Source organism: Odocoileus virginianus, chromosome 7 (assembly GCF_023699985.2).
Source record: "Odocoileus virginianus isolate 20LAN1187 ecotype Illinois chromosome 7, Ovbor_1.2, whole genome shotgun sequence".
In the NCBI taxonomy this organism is placed as follows: Eukaryota; Metazoa; Chordata; class Mammalia; order Artiodactyla; family Cervidae; genus Odocoileus; species Odocoileus virginianus.
In genome coordinates, this window is record NC_069680.1 from 11321020 (window position 1) to 11342908 (window position 21889).

The 21889-nt window shown below is 40.5% G+C and overlaps 1 long non-coding RNA gene across 2 annotated transcripts; it reads right to left on the reverse strand.

The window, feature by feature from the left end:
• Window positions 1-1079: 1079 nt before the first annotated feature.
• LOC110136519 (uncharacterized) lies at window positions 1080-15745 on the reverse strand. Of its 2 annotated transcripts, XR_011488622.1 has the most exons (7): window positions 15098-15745; window positions 11068-11142; window positions 10235-10370; window positions 9744-9862; window positions 8669-8766; window positions 7787-7913; window positions 1080-2304 (listed from the first exon to the last, which is right to left on the reverse strand). It is a non-coding gene; the product is annotated as an uncharacterized lncRNA (long non-coding RNA). The 2 variants fall into 2 exon arrangements; XR_011488621.1 differs by lacking the exon at window positions 8669-8766 and having other exon boundaries at window positions 15098-15737.
• Window positions 15746-21889: the final 6144 nt, after the last annotated feature.

Sequence of the window (21889 nt, forward strand, 5' to 3'; positions counted from 1 at the left end):
TTAACTCCTGACAATGAAGGAGAGTAATTCTCTGATCCTTGGATTTCTTTGATTTCCTTAATCAAGGGAAAATCCTTGATCTCAGAAAGAGGCAGTTCAAGCCCTTCTAGGGGCAGCATTTGTATCAGTAAATGAAACAAAACCAAACATTCTGTTCATCACAGAAATCATCAGTGTAACATTTTAAACTTGAATTTGTGAAGTGAGGATACACATTCACTAATGTGCTCAGTTGCTCAGTCATAAATACATATGCACAAATCAACCTGCTTTTTTAGCTTTCCAACTGATCTCCAAGTCCTGATCTGATCTCCATATCCTATTAGTTCTGCCCACAGGAAAAGAAGAGCAATTTCCAAATTTCCAGCATTTGGAAAATAAAATCCTCCTGTAAGAATCCAGAGGTATTGCCTTCTCTCTTATTCCATTTCTCAAAGAGAATAGCTCTGAAGCTCCTGGAAACTGGCTACAAATTAGGGATAACCATAGAGGATTTATTAAGTAAATTATAGTATATATTCATTATTATGATGCAACCATTATGATGATACTTATAAATAAATGATAATGACATGGGAAAATACAATACAATGATCCATAAGAGAACAAAATGTATAGGCACATAACCACGTTACATAATTTCACCAATTACACATAAATATACAATCATTTATGTGGAAATATGACTAAGGTGTAAGGTATAAAAATATTTTATTTTTTTTAAAGTAAATGGGCAACAAATAAGTTCCATAGTATTCTTTAGATTTTTTTTTCTAGGTCTTTTCTATTATTAAATTTAATGCATCTTTATTATTTTTTAGAATAAAGCGTGGCTTCCCTGGTAGCTCAGCAGTAAAGAATTCACATGCAATACAGGAGACCTGGGTTTGATCCCTGGGTAGGGAAGATCCCCTGGAGAAGGAAATGGCAGTGCAATAGAGGGGGAAATTACTTCCATGTTAAAAATAATTTAAAGCATGTTAAGAAACATGGTTTGCCAATCATGGCTCTAGGATTTGAGCAGACTCGCTATGGGTGGGGACAGTTACCATTAGTAATAATCATACTTGCTTCTAGGGTCATCAGGGAATGCTTTATTACCGATGCTACAAGGACCCTTGAGAACGTGTAGGAACACCTGGCACCGTGTTCTGTTCCATGCAGTCAATCCAGATCAGAACTCCATGGGCAGAGCAGGCAAAGGAGCTGAAAAGATGACTTGATAGACAGCTTAACAAATAATGGTACTTTTTACAGTAGTCTTCAGGATACAGAAGACTTTGAGGTTAGATGTCCTGTTATCCAGAGATGACACAGAAACCAGCAGGCAAAAGTTACTGGAGGGTTCAGGTTTCAGATCAGCACAAGGAACAACTTACTATCTGAGCTCCTGAGGAGGGCAGCTTCCCAACCCTTCAGAGCTCAGTCTGACACTAGAGGATCATCTGTCCTGGAGGCTGATGAAGGAATGGTCATCTTCAGCAGCAAAAGCTGTGTTAAGTAACACGCAAGCTTCCTACTCAGGTAGGGGACCCTAAGGAATCAGATCTATGAAACTGAGATTTTATTTGACCAGGCAAGCAGACAGACATGACTACTCCCATCATAAAGAGGAGAAAGTTGAGGCTCAGAGAACTGAATGCCCAAGTCATACAGCTAGAGGGTAGTAGAACCATTAACTTTAAATCAATGCTGTGAGCACCAGTATATGTACTCAAATACCAGGGTATATGTATAAAGCCAGGATACCTATAATTCTAAAAAGGATTCAGGAGATAGATCCTTGAGTGGTAAACAGGAAGGAGAAATGGCAACTTCTTCCTCAACCTTTGGCCTTCATGACAGCATTACAGCTTGCATCTTCTTGCTTCATCCAACACAATAGTTTTCTAGGAGAAAGAGTCAGTTGTAGCAGAAGTCACAGTCAAATCCAAAGCTTTATTCTCTGAAAGGCTCTCTGAATTGCCTGAGACATGATCCACACAGCAGCCACACTTGTCGTGACTGGGTCTGAGTCTGGGACAATAGCTGCTGAGGCAGGAAGGCAAAGGCTGTGAATGTCACCAAATAAACACATGCTTGGGTGCAGAGTGAGAATATGAGCCACAATGGAGCAGGAGCCTTCTGCCTCTGGTTCCAAGAAAACTCCTGTGCTCTTGGTTACAGGGCTCTTGAAGAAATACATGCATTCCTGTCAGAGAAAACCCAGCAGCACAGAAGAGGACTGGACAGGAGGAGTGGTCTTTCTTATCCATGGTTTCTGGCCTTTGGCCCCGGATTGTAGTTGTTGTTGGCGTTGTTGCTCTGCCACAAAGAGACATCATCCCAAGGGGGAAAAAAAAGAGAGAGAGAGAGAGAGGAGAGAAAATGCTAGTAAAATAAAACTGGGAGCATTAGACAGGTTTTTATTTCTTCTTTCCAGAAAATTGTCAAGGCATTAACATGGTACTCAGCATTCTGATTTCTATGACTGGCAATTTTACTCAAGTGAGTTCTAGGAAGAAGGGAAAATGATTCCAATGAATGTTTATTGAGTACATGCCATGAAAGAAGCACTCTGCTAGAACATTTCCACGTGTTGAATCATGTTAGCCTTGTGAAGATCTTCTGAAGTGGCTAGGATCACTGTGCTTACTTTACAGATATAGAAACATACAGAGAAATGGCACTAACCTGTTTGACGTCTTATTCTTATAGACCAGGTGCAAAAACTGAATGCTTAAGGAAGGTTATGAGACTTGTGCCCAGATTCCACAACAAATACAGGACAAATCTGAACTAAAACTCCAATCTTCTGGATCAGGCTGATGATTTTCTCCTCACCTAAAAAAATATCCTGGACTAGTGCTCACAAAGCATGACCATGAGTATCTTATGAAACTTCCTGGCTCATAGAAATTTCCTGAATAACTCTCTTAAATATCAACATATATAGTTGAACCAAAATTTCCCTGGACATGTACAGTGAGTCAGACCCTCACTCTGTCAGATGCTCTCATAGCTGACTTGTGAAATGGTATTTTTATCTCCTTATTAATGGAATATAAGTGCCATATTTGAGGTCTCAGAGCCAGTTCGTAGCAAAGAAGGAATGTGAAGCAAGTCTTCTGACCCTCAGCCCAGGTCTCTCCACTTTACATCTCAGATTACCTTCCCAAATGGAAGAGAGTTCTTGAAACAACACAACAGCTAAAACCATTTAAACTTGAATCTCAGCCACTTTGACCTTAATAGCATGCTTTAAAAATTTTCTCTAAATGTCTTAGCCTTTAATAATTAATTAAATTGAGCTCATAAACAGGGTAATCCTGACTTTACTATAATGAGGTGTTTTATTCTCCCTCATATAATTTTACTGATAACTGCGATCACTTTCAACCAAAGTAATGCCCTTCTCAAGGAAGAGAGTTGACATCTCTAAGGTTTGGTCTACATGTTACCTTCTCACAATGAGGAACCCAAAACCATGAGATCAGGTTAAAACAGGTAAAGGCAAATCTTCCCCAAAAGAAAAGACAGATTTATTTTAAAATCAAAATTAGTCTTTGGGGATAGAGAAAGAGATATATCTACATCTTTACAGAGAATGGATATGTATCACTAAGCAGCCAATATGGTAGGAATGAACTCTGCTGGCCCTTATGAATTAGCAGTTTTACAGAGATGCTTTCAGTGAAGCTCTGAAGTCAGCAACATGAGGATCTATAACACCAAGAGACTGTGAAACAGCAGTGTTTCCAGAACTGAACTTCAGCAGGAAGACAAGCAATCATGCTAGAAGGGCAGGGAGTTCTCCAGACAAGAGACCCGAGGGATACAGAAGTGCCAACTCTTGAAGCAACCTCATCATACATTTGGAAATGGAAAATAATACCTCCTTAGATTCTGTTACTACAGATCAGTGAAAGAATGTCCCTGCCATTATGTAAATAGCCCTAATACTTTTAGTTGACTATTGCAATTAAAAGAAATCTACCAAATTCAATCAAAAGAAATCTACCAAATTTAATCAGAAGTTGTGTTTTCTACAGAGTCAGCTAGCCTAGCTTCTTAATTAGGTTACTACATTAACCAACTTCATAACTTCTAGAGGGAATGGAACATTAGAATTTGTTGCTCTGATGCATTGGCCAAATCCTGAACAACCACACATTTTCTATGCTCTTTATACATCATTTCTTACATCCTCTCAATCTCTCCATCAAGACCCCATTCCAAACTCAGGTTCTCTCTTGACATGCTTAAATGAAGGATAACTTTGAGGAAGCAAAATGTGAGAGAAGAAAATAACAATGAAGCAGCAGGCTTTATTCTTCACTTATTTATCAATTCATTATAAATTTATAAATACACCTCTCACTTCATAATATCCTTAGGAAACTTGTTGGTGGAGAGGACTGACTTATAACTTATTGCAAGGGGGCAGAGGGATTTGAATGACTCCCCAATTTTATATTTTATATGAAAAACCTCTTTGCCATGGAATTAGCATGTGCATCTTACAGCCTTTATGAGAACTCAGTCATATGAGGATATTTCAAGAAAGGGTGGGTAAGCAACAAAAATGATTCCATTAGCAGCAAACTTGGAGGATATATAGCCTGCTGAACAATCTGTGCTTAGGTTGCACCAACTCAGTCCTCTTAACTCATTTAAGGTTTGCAGCAGCTTAGACTCATATACTTTCCCTGGCCTTCTGAATTAATAACACACACCTTACTCAGGAAGCTTCCAAGATATGGTCACCTGATACAATGAATCAGAAGTGGCATCTCACCTCTCTGCTTACATGAGATGATGATGAGCTTAGAGTGAACCTCAGTGGGGTCACCAACCTTGGGAACAGCTTTGCTTATGAAAGATCCTTAATATTGTTCAGAATGGACTTGCAGGAAGCCACATGTGATTCATATTTGTAGCCTGGATGGACTTTCTAGGGGAGGAATCTGACCAGGATTCAGTGGGGTGGGGCCTCTGGAGCGCTGTAACAACAGGAGTGCTTGCTACACTCATATGTGGGGTGCGTGTGTTCATTTGTGAAAATCCTACAAGCAGAGCAGTGATAATTTGGCACTTTTTAATGTCTGGTGAAAGTGAAAGTTGCTCAGTCATGTCTGACTCTTTGTAACCCCCATGGACTGTGGCCTTCCAGGCTCCTCTGTCCATGGAATTCTCCAGGCAAGAATAATGGAGTGAGTAGCCATTCCTTTCTCCAGGGCATCTTCCCACCCCAGGGATCGAACACAGATCTCCCACATTGCAGGCAGATTCTTTACCAGCTGAGCTACAAGGAACCCCTTTTAATGTACAGTTACCTTAAAAAAATTAAAATATCCATAGTAGGAAGAATAAATGGACAGGAGTCTTTGGGAAAAAAAAAATTAAAGTCTAACATGAGTTAACTTTATTCTTTCAGAGAAGCTCTGAGAAAGCTGTTAAGATGAAAATCATGAGTTATGCATTAAACTAATTTAGGTACCCAATCTCTCACATTTACATGTATACACTAAGTTAACTGTGGATATGGTGATATCATTCCCTCTCTCACATATCACATTACCTAGGGCAACAATATTGCACTAACAGAAAATGACTACTGACTTGTCATAATCACCTCGACAACCACACTGATTAAGGCCACATTCCCAAGAAAATGACAGCATTACCCATTTCTACCTGGTACAGAAGAAGCAACACAACAAATATGAAGGGGAAACTGTCACAACTATGCTAGTGGAATTCCACTCTGAAGAGATGAGAGCAATGTTTAAGATTTAAGGCAAGTCTTAATCTTTTGAGAGCTCAGATTCTTTGGTTTAGTCATCATGTCTCTGACATGTCTGAGACAAGATGCATAAAAGGAAAACAGAAACCAAACATGATATTTAAAGACTGTTAGTCAGAGTTCCAAATGGCATGGAGATGGAGGAGACTAGAAAGGAAGAATGACATCACATATTGTTACATGTGCTAAGAAACATGAAGGTGGACCTAATTCTCTTAAGAAAGATGGGAAAAGGAGTACAGATTGTCTCTCCTCCTCCCAAACATCCCTGGCTTGGCAAATTCCTAATCCTGTATAAATAAAGGCCAGCTCCTCAACTACTTGTAAAATCACTTTTTCCCTCTGCCAGGAGGATGAGTTGACTATCCATCCATTCGTATCCTCATAGAACTTTTAAAAATTCTTATTATATTTATTATGCATTTAAAATTCTTAATAGTGATTTTTCTGTTTGTGCAGATATCTATTCCTACTAGTATGCTCAACCTCAAGGGAAAAGGTTACATCTTAGCATGTAGCACAATCACTTAAGGTGTTCTAATAGCTTTACTACAAAAGCAATACTTACACGTGGAAAAAATTCAAAATAGTACAGACAAAAATAAAAGGAATGGTTAAAAATTCCCTCACATGATCTAGACCAGTGGGCAGCAAACTATTCTTGTAAGGGTACAGACAGAAAATATTTTAGGTGCTTCAGGACATATGGTCTCTGTTACAACTACTTAACTCTGCTGTTGTATCACAGATCACAAAAACAGATGATATGTAAAAATGAATGAACGGGGTTTTTTTCCAATAAAAATTAGATGAAAGTGTAAGTTTATTATATGAAAGTAAGATTTAACTATAAAGCAGTAAGACTCAAGATGGTGTGCTTCTCCCTAAGAAAAACAATATAAATAATTTTGAAAATATAGGAAATTTATAAATATACCTACGTATATATGGTCAGGGTTTCCCAAATGGTGCCAGTGGTAAGGAACCTGCCTGCCAATGCAGGAGACATTAGAGACTCAGGTTCAATCCCTGGGTCGGGAAAATATGGGCATGGCAACTCAGTCCAGTATTCTAGCCTAGAGAACCCCCCTGGACAGAAGAGCCTGGTGGGCTACAGTCTATAGGGTCACAAAGAGTTGGACGTGACTGAAGTGACATAGCACACATGCATGCATGCATATATGGTCAACTATTTACCAAGAATGTTACAAAGACAAATTCAAAGGGTAAAGGATGGTACCTTAAATGCCTGTGGAGAAAGCTGAGCACCAAAAAATTGATGCTTTTGAACTGGGGTGTTGGAGAAGACTCTTGAGAGTCCCTTAAACTGCAAGGAGATCCAACCAGTCCACCCTAAAGGAGATCAGTCTTGGGTGTTTGCTGGAAGGACTGATGCTGAAGCTCAAACTCCAATACCTTGGCCACCTGATGTGAAGAACTGACTCATTGGAAAAGACCCTGATGCTGGGAGGGTTTGGGGGCAGAAGGAGAAGGGGATGACAGAGGATGAGATGGCTGGATGGCATCACCAACTCAATGGGCATGAATTTGAGTAAACTCCGGGAGCTGGTGCTGGACAGGGAGGCCTGGCGTGCTGTGATTCATGGGGTCGCAAAGAGTCGGACACAACTGAGCGACTGAACAGAACTGAACTGAACTGAGGATCATACCTGAAGGTAGTTTTGTTGTCAGTGAGCGAGCCCATGGCTGTCCAGTTCAAAATCCCTCCAACCACTGGGCAAAATTCAGGACAGGTCAGGTGGAAATTAGAGACAGCGTTTCTAAGCCAGGGTGACAAATGCCCTTTTCATAATTCTAACTGAAAGTGGTGGAAAGTAAAGAACTAAACCAGAGAAAGATGTTTCACCTTATCTAAACAGGCAAGCCCTGGATTAGATGGACCATAAGTCTGGGTTCCCACATCCTCTGTCATCTGAGTTAAGGAAGGTGACCAGAACCCTCAAAACTTTGACTCTGGGCAAAATATGATCCACCAATTACCTGATAACTTAACTCGGTAGCAGTATCTTAAGGTGAGGGTCTATGGTGTCTGTGCTACTTCTTTAGGATCAGCAGCCAGCAAGGAGAAAGCAAATGGCAGCTTCTGTACATCCTCCTGGGTAACAAGCTAGAGACAAAACACATTAGTGATGTTACATGAATTATTCGCAGGGATAAATGGAGGTCATGAAAGGAATAAAACAGGTCAGCAATCTGAGAACATGGTGACTTGGAAAGGAGCACACTTAAGATTTTTCCCCTCATGCCAAAGGGTCTCCCTATCATCACTCTAAACTGACTTATAAATTCTCTAAGCAACTCCCAAATAAACCTATCTATGGGGTGGTGTGATCCAGCAGAAAGAGCTTTAGAGTCAAAGTCAGAACAAAACTTAAATCCCTGATCTGTCACTCTATAAGTAATTTACTGCAGGTTTCTTAACTCCTCTGAGCCTCAGTTTTCACAGGATTAGAACAAAGACAACACCAACCTCACAGGATTGTTGTGAGGTTTCAATTAAATAACACAGTGATATTCTGCACTGTTATTACAGAGAATTGCTCAAAAGGTGTGGCGATTTATATCACTGTTGCTAAAATTCAGCTTCTGTTATCATGTGATAGCATACTGTTCCAAAAAATCTCTGCCTTGTCCCCAAACCCCAGCCTTGATTAGTCACAAGGGCAAAAGAAGGGATTGATGACTCATTCACAATGGCGGGAACTTAACACTTATATCAACAAGCAACCTCACTTGGAATACATCTTGTCAATGATGGGCACGGACACTTTTTAAGGGCTTATAATGACCCACAAATCAACCCAGTCCAGGAAAACTGATCTAAAGCCCAACATGTGTAATTTGTATAGGTTCTTCTCAAACCCAGGAGCTCGGTGCCCAATCTCCATGCTTCTCTCCAACCACTGAGGTCCCTGACAGACAGTGCAGGCTGCAGTCAAAACAAAAGTTCTCTCTCCAACCTGTGGCAAAAAAAAAAGCCTGAGCAAGTCGAGGGATCAGTGGAATGCTGGGTCCAAAATTTTAGCTCTTCTTCCTCCAGTAACTGAAGTGTAAATCACAGGGCAAAGTTCCTATTTCATCTCCCACAAAATGTAGATATAAAGATATCTGTCCTTATAATCTCTCAGGACTATGATGAGAATAAAACTGAAGTGATGGGACAAAATTCTTCAAAAGTGAGTCATTTTGAACAGTGCAAAGGTACATTACTGATCTAAGGTAGTACTATAAAAACATTCAGCAGATCTCAGCAGAGAGAGAGACACGAGCCCATTTATGCACATGTAAAAGTTCACACCAGAGCATTTAGGTCCTTTTATTCTTACCTACATTTTAGAATAAGCTCTATTCTTTCAGTATACACCTTACATGATAGGATTTCACTTTTGTTTCTTGCCAAGCTTTTAACTATTGCCTCAATCTGACCTGCAGACTCAAGCCTGCCCTCTACAGTAACCATTACATTCTGAGGAGTCTGGGTGCTCCTCACATTGGCCAAGCTTCATTTAGGCCATCATCTTTGGCTACTGTGCAGACACTGTTTGACAAATTTCCCTGGTGGAAACAAAAATGCAGTCTGCATACTTTCTAGAGGTGAAAGAAAATAATTAAGATTCACATAAAGGTAGGTCACATCTGTATATAAATGTAAAAACATAAAGTGGCACTTTGGGCAGCTTGGCTGAGGATGTCTCTGATACAGTTTACTAAATAAATGGCAGTCTTTTATTTTTTGAAAAGTGCACTTGAGAAATGTCATGATAAAAAAAGCAACAACATCCAAGGTGAGATTTAAAGGTGCAAATAAAGGGCAATCAAATTTCTAAGGGATGGCATATTTTTCCTTTTCTTGGCATAGATTTTTCAGTTTCTCATTTGGCAAGCCTTATATCTATAATTAGGGCTTCTCTGATAGCTCAGTTGGTAAAGAATTTACCTGGAATGCAAGAGACCCCAGTTTGATTCCTGGGTCGGGAAAACCTGCTGGAGAAGGGATAGGCTACCCACGCCAGTATTCTTTGGTTTCCCTTGTGGCTCAGCTGGTAAAGAATCCACCTGCAATGTGGGAGACCTGAGTTCAATCCCTGGGTTGGGAAGATCCCCTGGAGAAGGGAAAGGCTACCCACCCCAGTATTCTGGCCTGGAGAACTCCATGGACTATACAATCCATGGGGTCACAAAGAGTCAGATACAACTGAGTGACTTTCACTTCACTTATCATATCTATAATAATTCAAAAGTGATGTCACAGATTAAATTTTAATCTCTTTCCTCTCCACATTAGCTCTTGCAGTTCTTTTGCCTACCACTATGGATTGTCATCTCAAAACTCCCCTTTTAAAGTTCTCAGTACTATTCACCGCCCAGTGCAAGCACCACCCTTGCCCCAGCCCTCATCCCCATCCCAGCCAGAGGGCTCCACCTCACCTTTACTTCTCGAGCAGTTCTGTCCTCAGATGACAGGCATCTTCTACTGCCTTACACACATGTTCATAACTTTTGGTACCAGTTCACATACACCTCCTAGTCAGTGTCTGGAACATACTAGGTGCTCAGCAAATATCTGTAGAATTAAAAGTTGATAAGATAATGTATATAAGGTTGTTAGCTTGTCCCTGGCACACAGATTTTACTCCTTGAATGTTAGCAATTATTAACACCATAGATAAAGAAGACAAGCCATGTATTTTATGCCCAGTTCTATTGTACTCATAACTCTAAAAATGTGAATCATTCCCAGGTCAATATTTAGTTTAATTAAATTGACACAATTTAATCTAGATGGTACTAGCAAATTTCAAAAAGGCATTTTAATTTATACTCTTAAATTATGTGTTTTGTAGCTACAGATTTCACATTTACCAACACAAAGATAATGTAAAACAAGCTACTACACCTTTATATCTTACTCCAAATACCAGTACCTGATTTAAATAGTGGCATTCAAATCTGTTGAATTTTTATAAACACATTTGTATAAAAACAGCAGAGACACACCTAATCATGTAAAATATAAGATTTGCTCACTCTCAAGTCAAGGGCATAGATCAATAAGCCATCTTTACTTCCCCAGAGCTTGACTCACAAATACAAAATGTTTAACACTCTCAAGCTAAAGATACTAAAACATTGTGTCAGACCTGAGTGAAATGTAAGAGACACAATCAACACTGTATCCTCAAAAAGCATAAAGCAGACAATCTCCCTACTTTAAAGATAGCTAGTAAGAAGATCTGAGATTAAAACCAAAGTCCATCTACCTCCACATATGCTTTGTTTTATTCAGTAGCATCTTCCCTTCCAGGCCACATTATATTTGCATTCTTCACCAGGACCTGAAGGGAAAAGTAAAAATATAAGTTCGCTAAAGATAATCACCTCTATTAAAATTAAAAAGGTCAGGTGAAAAGATCTTACAGAAATGATCACCAAACCCAGTTTTCAAAGTCAATGTAAAATAAAACTAGATCCTGTTAACTCAAAAATGTTTTAAACAAGATCAGATACCAAAATTTGCCAATGACCTTATGCTCAATAAATCATCCAAATGTTCATTTTAAGATCCTCTAAAGATGAAAATGAAAGTTGGGAAACAATGCAGTCTCTATTGGAGCTAAAGAATGAAATGTACCAGCACATGTTAACAACATTCCTTTTTCTCAAAGATAGAGAGCTCCCATAATCAGGACTTATCGCTTCTCATCCTTCTCTGAAATCAACTCAAGATGAATAAGTTTATAATCTTAAAAGGTTCTGATTTCCAAGTTTTACTGTAAGTTAAAATTTGTAAGACAGGAATAGATTTTGGAATCAGATTCAAACGGGTGTGTTCTGTTCCACACCCCCATAACACCTTAGCCAAGTCACTTATCCTTTCTGAACCTGTTTGCTGCTTTGTGCAATGGGAGTGAGAATTTGACTGTCACAAAACTAGTATGAAAACTAATGATGACAATAAGGCATTTTACCAAAGAAAAAACCCCAAAGAAAAATGACCCAGCTTAATTACCAAGGTTGTGTGGATACATCTCAGGTCTAAAAATATCTGAGGAAGAAGACAGGAATGTCAAACAATCAGACAGTCATGCAGCATTTGATACAAGTAGCATTAACACCATTGTAATAATATAATTTAAATAGCATATTGCAGATGACTGTTTTTGAGAGACACTGATATTAAGAAAGAGACAGGAGGATGAGAAACCAAAGTATTTGAATCATATTCGGCATAACATGTGAGAAAGAGCTATTAATGCTTACTACTACCTAATAAGAATTTCACAAGGATTAATCAGCTAATGCTGGTTAGTTTTTTGGAACTCAGTGGAAGAAAAAACAACATACACACATACATACATACACACACACACACACACACACACACACACACCACAAGGCAGCAGATATCATCATAAAAATCAGATCATGTACAAAATAAGTTGCACAGAAGCAACATGTTCTTGCTCCTGATAAACTATTTGCACTTAGCATTCTTGAAGCCACAGGATTCCTTCATTTGGTTCAGATCATGCAAAGACTTCCATCAAGAAAGGCTGTCCTATGTGACAAGATGTTAATATCTGCCTGGATTTAAAGAATGACTCTCAAATTTGGGGAATTACTCTGAACACACATAAATTATACTCAAAGAATAGGGAAAAGTCTCATTGAGTGCACAGTAAAAACTACATCTACCAAAGGCTGCCCCAAGAGCATCAGCAAAAAGCACAGGAAGGAGACAGGAAGAAAAAGGAGGGAGGCGAAGAAGTCACTCAGAATTCCAGCCAAGTTATAATGGGCAGTCCATAATTACCATAAATTAATATCTTTTAATTCAGGTGTTATTATAATTGTTAGTCTATCTTAGCCTTAGCATTTAGTTAAAGATCAGTCAGGTCCAAAAGATGTGTGGTGCCTGCATCCCACCTCTTTCTGGGAGAGGAAGTGTAAGTGACAAATTTTGAATTTGACTTTCTCTTCCTATTTAGGGTTGATGAACTGTTCCTTTTAATGATCTGAAAGAACAAAGTGTTAGGAATGGCAGTGACACACATGTGTTTGTGACTTTACAGTAACAATGCCCTTTTCACCTGTATCAAGATACATGATTCTGTCAACTAATCCTGATTAGCACTGACCTCACTTTACAGATGAAGAAATTCAAACTCAAATTATTTTATTCAGAGTTGCCAAACGTGTGTGATAAACAGAACCAGAACTCAAATCTCCATTCTTGCTTTTCATGTCAAGTCACCTTCATCCAAGAAGTTTCCTATGATTTCCCATATTCCAATTTACAAAAATAACAACATTAAATGTTACTGTCTCCATAATGCTCAGATAAATTTGGCTAGATGAAACTTGATTAGCTCTGTTATTGAGGACATACACATACATACTAAAAAAGGGGTGTGTGTGTGTATATATGTAGGGAGGTTATGTGTGTAAGGAGTTGGCGGGAAGAAAATGAAGACTTCAGACAAGAGAGAAAGCTCACTAATTAGAAAATTATGGGTGCTCCAACATTAATAATCACCACCATTACTTACTACAACAAGTAGCCTTAGTGGACTACTATATGTCACCCATCCATGATTTCACCCACAATATCATTATATGGCTAGTAAGCATAAACATATAGGCACGCATGCAACAGACACACACACACACACACACACACACAACCTGACAATATATTTTAGTCATTTCTTAAATGAACAAGCATCTGGTTTCCCAGAGATACGTTTTTTACTCTTTTATTCTGAATCAACAAATTGAAGAAGTGCAGAAGTTTTAAAAATTCAAATTTAAATGGGATGAATAATTTTAATGATAATGATGTTAAAGCTGTGATTATTAAAGAAGGGTTTGAGGGCAAAGGCGACTGATGAAAAGAATCTCTGTTGCAATTATTTCGGCAAACTTGTACATGAGCAACCTACAAACCAGAAGCTGTGTCCTTAATGCTAGACATTAGGCAGGTAAATGCACTTGGGATGGTGCTGTGAATACTGAGTGCTGATATCATGATTTGCATCAATACTATCTATACCTATGTACCAACAGAATTCCTAAAGAGCAGATATTTATTTTAAAATGTTCAAACTTATTTCAAAGCTAACAATGAGTATAAGTCTATGCCATGTCTCTGGGGAGGTTTCTGGAAATTCTATCACATATGGAGACATGGTAGAAGTAACTGGGTTGGATAATCTGTGTATATTTCAGAGCAAACCCTTAAACTCCTGCTTGAATCCCCTCTTAACTATGTATGCATTTACTTTTTGTCTATTCTTGGTTGTAATTTTTCAAATTTCTTTCCGGTGGCCTAGTGAACTTTCACACACTTTTTAAATGGTCTCTAATCATTACCAGAAAAGCTGTTGTTTTACTATTTCTCCAGCAAGAATTTCCCAGTTCACTGTTAAATTGAAGAGACTGAAGACAGATTGAAGAGCTGCAGATTTATTACTGCAACTCTAAAACCTCTCCTGGAATGGCCCCAAATCACTAACTTTCACGCTGAATGACCTCATGGTGTCCAGCAGATCCCACCACACACCCTCTGCCCCTAAGTGCCGGTCTCCTACAATCTATCAATCTATTTCACCTTATAAGGAAAGGGCAGTACTTCCCAGCGCCTGCTCTTCACTATGGCAGGTCAGGCAATGTGGGAGATCAAGGGTTGTTATCAGAGAGAGTACTGATGTTTCCAGGGCTAGATCACACTGGACAACAAACAATAATTCACAAATTGCAAAGCTCCAGCTCTACACATGCATGCATGCATACACACACACACACACACACAGATACACACATACACGGGGCCTTTAGAACGTAATACAGGCTCTCTGTAACTTGCATCCATAGCAGTTCTCATCCACTTTAAACTTGCTAGAGACATCAGTAAGCTTGGAGCAAGTAAAAGGGAAGTCACTTCAGGGAAACATCAGACTACCCTAAAAGTTAACCCTATGACCCCCGCATACTAAATACTTAATAATATCCCACTCTTTCCCTGGTCTTCAACTCCACTGACCACTGTGACAGGAAGTAGGATGCACAGGCTAACTTGGCATTTCCCCTCGGGGCCGGCGCCTGGAGAAAGAGATGGAAGTCCCTGAGGGAGGGATGTACCTCCTCTGGAAGGGGGGCAGAGGCTCTATGTTGCACATTTTCCAGATTAGAAGGCTCCTAAGGGCTTCTCCGCCTGCCCGTGCAGCCGTCTTTAACGCCCACCTCCCCGCACCCTTCACTCTGTGACCCGCCCCCCAACACTTTACTCACCCGGCTGGCGGCCTGGACAGCGGAGCTGCCTCTGTGCAGCGGGGTCCCTGGCGCCGCCACCGCGCTGTCAGCCTCGCTCCTCCATCTGGGCAGCCTGTGGCTTCTTCTCACGCTCGCTCTAGAGTCTCCGCTCCCGCCGCCCAAAGTCCCCGGGTCTTTTCTACCCCTGCTCCATCTGCTCCTGCTCCCCTTGCACCGCTCCGGGACGGGGAGGCGGAGCCAGGAGCCCGCACTCGCAGCGGCCAGTGAGAGGATCCCGGGGAAGGAACTCTGGTACCAAAAGGACCCAGCAGAGCCGCCGCCTCAGGCGCCCGGGGCGCAGATGACCGAGAGCCCCGCACCGGCTAGGAGCGCGCTTAACTGGGATGAGGAGCCGCCTCCTCGCCAACTTTTCGCGTCGCGGGAGCGGAGAGGAGCGGAGCGGGGGATCCCGGCGGCGAGGCGGCGGCGTGGGGCTCTCCGTTGGCCGGTTGCAGGGGCCAGGCGCTCAGGACCTCAACTCCAGACAAGTTGGGCCGCTGTGGGGGCGGGCCGAGGCGTCGCGGGTAGGTGGCGGCCGGCGAGGAGCTAAGCGCCGCCACGAGGGCTGGAGTCTCGCGATACCACCAGGGCGCAACCGCTCCCGGAGCCCTCGCGTGGGGCCAGGAAGGGCGGGGCCCGCGCAGCGAGAGAGCATCAGCTGCGAGTGCTGGTACTCTCCGCCGCTCCCCGCACCTTCCGCCGCTCCCCGCACCCTCCGCTGGCTGTTTCTCGCTTTATTCTCCTCTGTTCTCTTTGCGGGAACCCAGACGTCCTCAACCGCCAGCACTCTCACCATTGTCTTTGGGAAGAGAGGGATTGAGGGGCTCCTATTTTTGCCCCTTTGACTCTGTAAAGGGGCATTTGATCTAAACCGCAGCACAGGCAATGTGTCTTGGTCTGGGAGAGATGCCAGAAGGGTACTACAGGACAGGGGTGGGTTGTATGTGTGTGATAGATCAATAGATTGATCTGTCTTAGATATGGCTATTAGTGCATGCGAGCGAAGTCGCTTCAGTCGCGTCCAACTCTGCGACCCTATGGACCATTGCCTGCCAGGGTCATCTGTCCATGGAATTCGCTAGGCATGAATAGTAGAGTGGGTGGCCATGCCCTCTTCTAGGGGATCCTGCCAACCCAAGGGCTGAACTCCTATCACTTACCTGCCCTGCATTGGCAGGCGGATTCTTTACCACTAGCACCACCTGGGAAGCCATATATATATACCCTGCTCCAGGGAACTTCTCGACCCAGGAATGGAACCGGAGTTTCCTGCATTGCTGGAGGATTCTTTACCAGCTGAACTACCAGGGAAGCCTCAGATATACCTGTAAATACAGATATATTAGTTCTTCCTGCCTATCGGTCTACCTACTTACCTCTGTCTCTCCAATGATAGCGATACTATATGTATTTAGGGGTTTCTGCATAAGTTGCGATGCTTTGCTCCCTTTCCCTCGCCTTCTATACCACTCACTCTGTCTAAAACCAGTCTTTTTGCATAGTCGTATGTGAAAGAGTACTTTGCTACTAACCATGTTTTATGTGTTTATATAGGCATACACTTCCATGTCCTCCAAAACACTACAAAGCCCTGGGGCGGGGGGGACTCAAAAAGGAGCTCAAACTGTGGGCTTGGGACCATTTTGATTTCTGCATACTATTGTAGTCCCAGGGGATTAGCCCCAAACCCAAGACTCCATAGGAAACCAGTAATCTATTAGAGATATAGATTATATGCATCTGTTATATGACTGTTGCATAAATTCACCAATTTACTTGTATCAGCCATCACTCTTCTAGGAGGCAAACGCTTTCTCAAAGCTTGGGATGAATTCTCCATACAGTTAGCAGTCTTTTATTTGTGCTCTGCCACTAACTTCTTTGAGATCTCAGGATGAGCCATGCTTGGTTGCTTAAACTTGAAAATGAATGGGTGGCAAATGAGGAACACTCTACAAAATAAGAAACCGGCACAGTTAAAAAAATACTAGTATCACATAAGGCAAAGAAACTGAAGAGTTGCCCCCAATTTAAGAAGATGTAAGAGACAAGGAGACAAAATGTGTGATCTTGGATTGGATCCTAGAACAGGAAAAGAACATTAGTGGATCAATTGGCAAAATTTAAATAAGGTCTATAAATTAGTTGACAGTATCATATCACACTTCATTTCCCAGTTTTGAAATTGCATGGTGGTAATATAATATTTGTGGAAGCTAGACAAAAGGTATATATGAATTTCATTTATGCATCATTTTGTAGTCTGGTGCAATTTTGAAATGAAAAAAATGGTATGATAAAAATATAATAAAAGGTTTGGATTAAATGACCTTTACAACATTTTGAGCCTAGAATTCTCCGATTGTATGACTATAATATCTACCAAGCCAGTTCTCCTGCTGCTGCTGCTGCTGCTGCTGTTATGAAGTTCAAATGGAGATTTGGGGGAGGAAAAACAACTTTGACAATTGCAAAGTATTTTTTAAAATCCAAATCTCTGCAAGAAGACAGTTTATTTCTAGAAGGGTGAAATATCTTCAGATTTCTTTGTGGTTTTCACAAAACTAGTTAACACTCTTGTATGCACATGTAGGTACTCAATATTCAATAAATGAGTGCCATAAAGATAATAGCTATAATAACAAAATTCCTCTTCTAAATATGTATTTTGTTTCTTCCATGGTAACTTCATTGAAAAATACAATGTCTGGATCTGTGATGGTGCCACTCTGAAGATAACAAAGTAACTCTTATTCATTAATAACTAAACATTTTCTAACATGTTCTCTTACACAAATTCTTTTGTAAGATGTGTTTTTAGAATAATCTTACCAGTTATTCCTTACAACAATCTAAAATAAAAGCAAAAACAAGCAAAGCAGTTATCTCATCCATTAAATTTCAATGTTTCCATGAATAAGATAGTATTCTAAATAGTAGTTGAGTTCACTCATTGAAGAAGCTTGGGATATTCTTCCAAAAATATCTTTATTACCCATAAGTAAGGGCTTGTCCATGGAAAACCAAGTATACAGCTAATACAGCAACATGCCCACCAGTTGTGGTCTATACATCGGAGAAAGGAAACTGTGGTCCTCTTCCTTCCCCAAACCACTAATGCTATTTGTTAAAGCCCACGGGAGCTGTTTCTCTCTCCTCTCACAATGATTTTAGAATTTGCAGAAGTATTTGTTTAATGCCTTTTCTAAAAACTTTCCTAAACCTTTCTTCCCATGCAGAGTGGAAAACACAATTACAAAAAACTAACCAAACTGATCACTTGGATCACAGCCTTGTCTAACTCAATGAAAGTATGAGCCATGCCATGTACAGCCATCCAAGACAGACAGGTCATGGTAGAGAGTTCTGACAAAACATGGTCCACTGGAGAATGGAATGGCAAACCACTTCAGTATTCTCGCCTTGAGAACCCCATGAACAGTATGAAAAGGTGAAAAGATACGACACTGAATGATCAGCTACCCAGATCAGTAGGTGCCCAATACGCTACTGGAGAGGCTTAGAGAAATAGCTCCAGAAACAATGAAGAGGCTGAGCCAAAGCAAAAACACCACCCATATGTGTATGTGACAGGTGATGGAAGTAAAGTCTGATGCTATAAAGAGCAATACTGCATAGGAATCTGGAATGTTAGATCCATGAATCAAAGTAAATTGGAAGTGATCAAACAGGAGATGGCAAGAGTGAACATTGACCTTTTAGGAATCAGTGAATTAAAATGGACCAGAATGGGTGAATTTAATTAGGATGACCATTATATCTACTACTGTGAAAAAGAATCCCTTAGAAGAAATGGAGTAGCCCTCATAGTCAACAAGAGAGTCGAAAATGCAGTACTTGGGTGCAATCTCACAAACAAAAGAATGATCTCTGTTTGTTTCCAAGTCAAACCACTCAGTGTCACAGTAATCCAAGTCTATGCCCAACCATTAATGCTGAAGATGCTGGTGTTGAATGGTTTTATGAAGACCCACAAGACCTTCTAGAACTAACACCAAAAAGAGATGTCTTTTTCATCGTAGGGCACTGAAATGCAAGAGTACAAAGTCAGGAGATACTTGGCGTAACAGGCAAGTTTGGCTTTGGAGTAAAAAATGAAGAAGGGCAAGTGCTAACAGTGTTTTGTTAAGAGAACACACTGGTCATAGCAAACACCCTCTTCCCACAACACAAGAGATGAAGCCACACATGGACATCGCCCATGGTCAATAAAGAAGTCAGATTGATTATATTCTTTGCAGCCGAAGATGGAGAAGCTCTATGAAGTGAGCAAAAACAAGACTGGGAGCTAACTGTGCTCAGATCATTAATTCCTTATTGAAAAATTCAGACTTAAATTGACAAAAGTAAGGAAAACCACTAGGCCATTCAGGTATGACCTAAATCACATTTCTTATGATTATATGGTGGAGGTGACAAATAGATTCAAGGGATGAGATCTGATAGACTGCCTGAAGAACTATGGACAGAGATTCATAATATTGTACAGTATCTGGTCATCACAACTATCTCCAAGAAGAAGAAATGCAAAAAGGCAAAATGGTTGTTTGAGGAGACCTTAAAAATAACTGAGAAAAGAGAAGCAAAAGGTTAAAGTAGAAAAGGAAAGATATACCCATTTGAATGCAGAGTTCCAAAGAATAGCAAGGGGAGATAAGAAAGCCTTCCTAAGTGATCAATGCAAAGAAATAGAGGGAAAAAATAGAATGGGAAAGACTAGCGATCTCTTCAAGAAAATTAGAGATACCAAGGGAACATGTCATGCAAATATGGGTACAAAAAGGACAGAAACGGTATGGATCTAATGGAGCAGAAGATATTAAGAAGAGGTGGCAAGAATACACAAAACACTACAAAAAGATCTTAATGATGCAGATAACCACGATGGTGTGATCACTCATCTAGAGCCAGACATCCTAGAGAACAAAGTCAAGTGGGCCTTAAGAACCATCACTATGAACAAAGCTAAAGGAGGTGATGGAATTCCAGTTGAGCTATTTCAAATCCTAAAAGAGTATGCTGTGAAAGTGCTGCACTCAATATGCCAACAAATTTGGAAAACTCAGCAGTGGCCACAGGACTGGAAAAGGTCAGTTTTCATTCCAATCCCAAAGAAAGGTAATGCCAAAGAATGCTCAAACTACCACACAATTGCACTTATCTCACACACTAGCAAATAATGCTCAAAATTCTCCAAGCTAGGCTTTAGCAGTATGTGAACCAAGGACTTCCAGATATTCAAACTGGATTTAGAAAAGGCAGAGGGATCAGAGATCAAATTGCCAGCATTCCTTGGATCATAGAAACAGCAACAGAATTCCAGAAAATCATCTGCTTCATTCACTATGCTAGAGCCATTGATTGTGTGGATCACAACAAACTTGGAAAATTCTTCAAGAGACGGGAATACTAGACCACCTTACCTGCCTCCTAAGAAATCTGTATGCAGGTCAGGAGGCAAGAGTTAGAACTGAACATGGAACAACAGACTGGTTCCAAATAGGGAAAGGAGTACATCAAGGCTGTATATTGTCACCCTGCTTATTTAACTTGTATGCAGAGTACATCATGAGAAATGCTGGGCTGGATAAAGCACAAGATGGCATCAAGATTGCCGGGAGAAATATTAATAACCTCAGATTTGCAGATGACAACACCCTTATGGCAGAAAGTGAAGAAGAACTGAAGAACCTCTTGATGAAGGTGAAAGAGGAGAATGAAAAAAGGTGGTTTAATGCTCAACATTCAAAAAACAAAAATCATGACATCCAGTCCCATCACTTCATGGCAAATAGATGGGGAAACAATGGAAACACAGTGAAATATTTTATTTTCTTGGGCTCCAAAATCACTGCAGATGGTGAATGCAGCCATGAAATTAAAAGACACTTGCTCCTTGGAAGAAAACCTATGACACAACCAGAGAGCATATTAAAAAGCAGAGACATTACTTTACCTCCAAAGTTCTGTCTAGTAAAAGCTATGGTTTTTCCAGTAGTCATGTATGGATGTGAGGGTTGGACTACAAGTAAAGCTGAACGCCAAAGAATTGATGCCACTGAACTGTGGTGTTGGAGAAGATTCTTGAGAGTCCCATGAACAGCAAGGAGATCAAACATGTCAATTTAAAGGAAATCAGTCCTGAATATTCATTGGAAGGACTGATGCTGAAGCTGAAGCTTCAGTACTTTGGCCATCTGATGCGAAAACCTGACTCACTGGAAAAGACCCTCATGCTGGAAAGACTGAAGGCAGGAGGAAAAGGGGATAACAGAGGATGAAGTGGTTGGATTGCATCAATGACATGATGGAGATGAGTTTGAGCAAGCTCTGGGAGTTGGTGATGCATATGGAAGCCTGGAATACTGCAATCCATGGGGTCTGAAAGAGTCAGATATGACTGAGCGACTAAACTGAACTGAACTGAAGACTATGAAAATTATTCCATGGGTTGAAAACCAGATTAAAAGTCAAAATGTGAGTAGATTCCTATACAAATACAGAGAACTGGATAAAGCAAAGGAGAAAAAAAAGAGGGCCTAAATGACTTTGAAGGGTAAGGAATAAAGTAGATTTTGAAGTAGTGTCCTTAATATTCTAGCCCTAGATGCTTGTCATCCTGCTAGCATTAAAGAATAGATATCCAGACTGAAATTGGTAAGAATACAGATGCTTTGGATTTTTTAATCTTCCATATAAATGTTATTTTTCACAAGCACTCAAATATATTTCCTTAGATGATTTAATTGA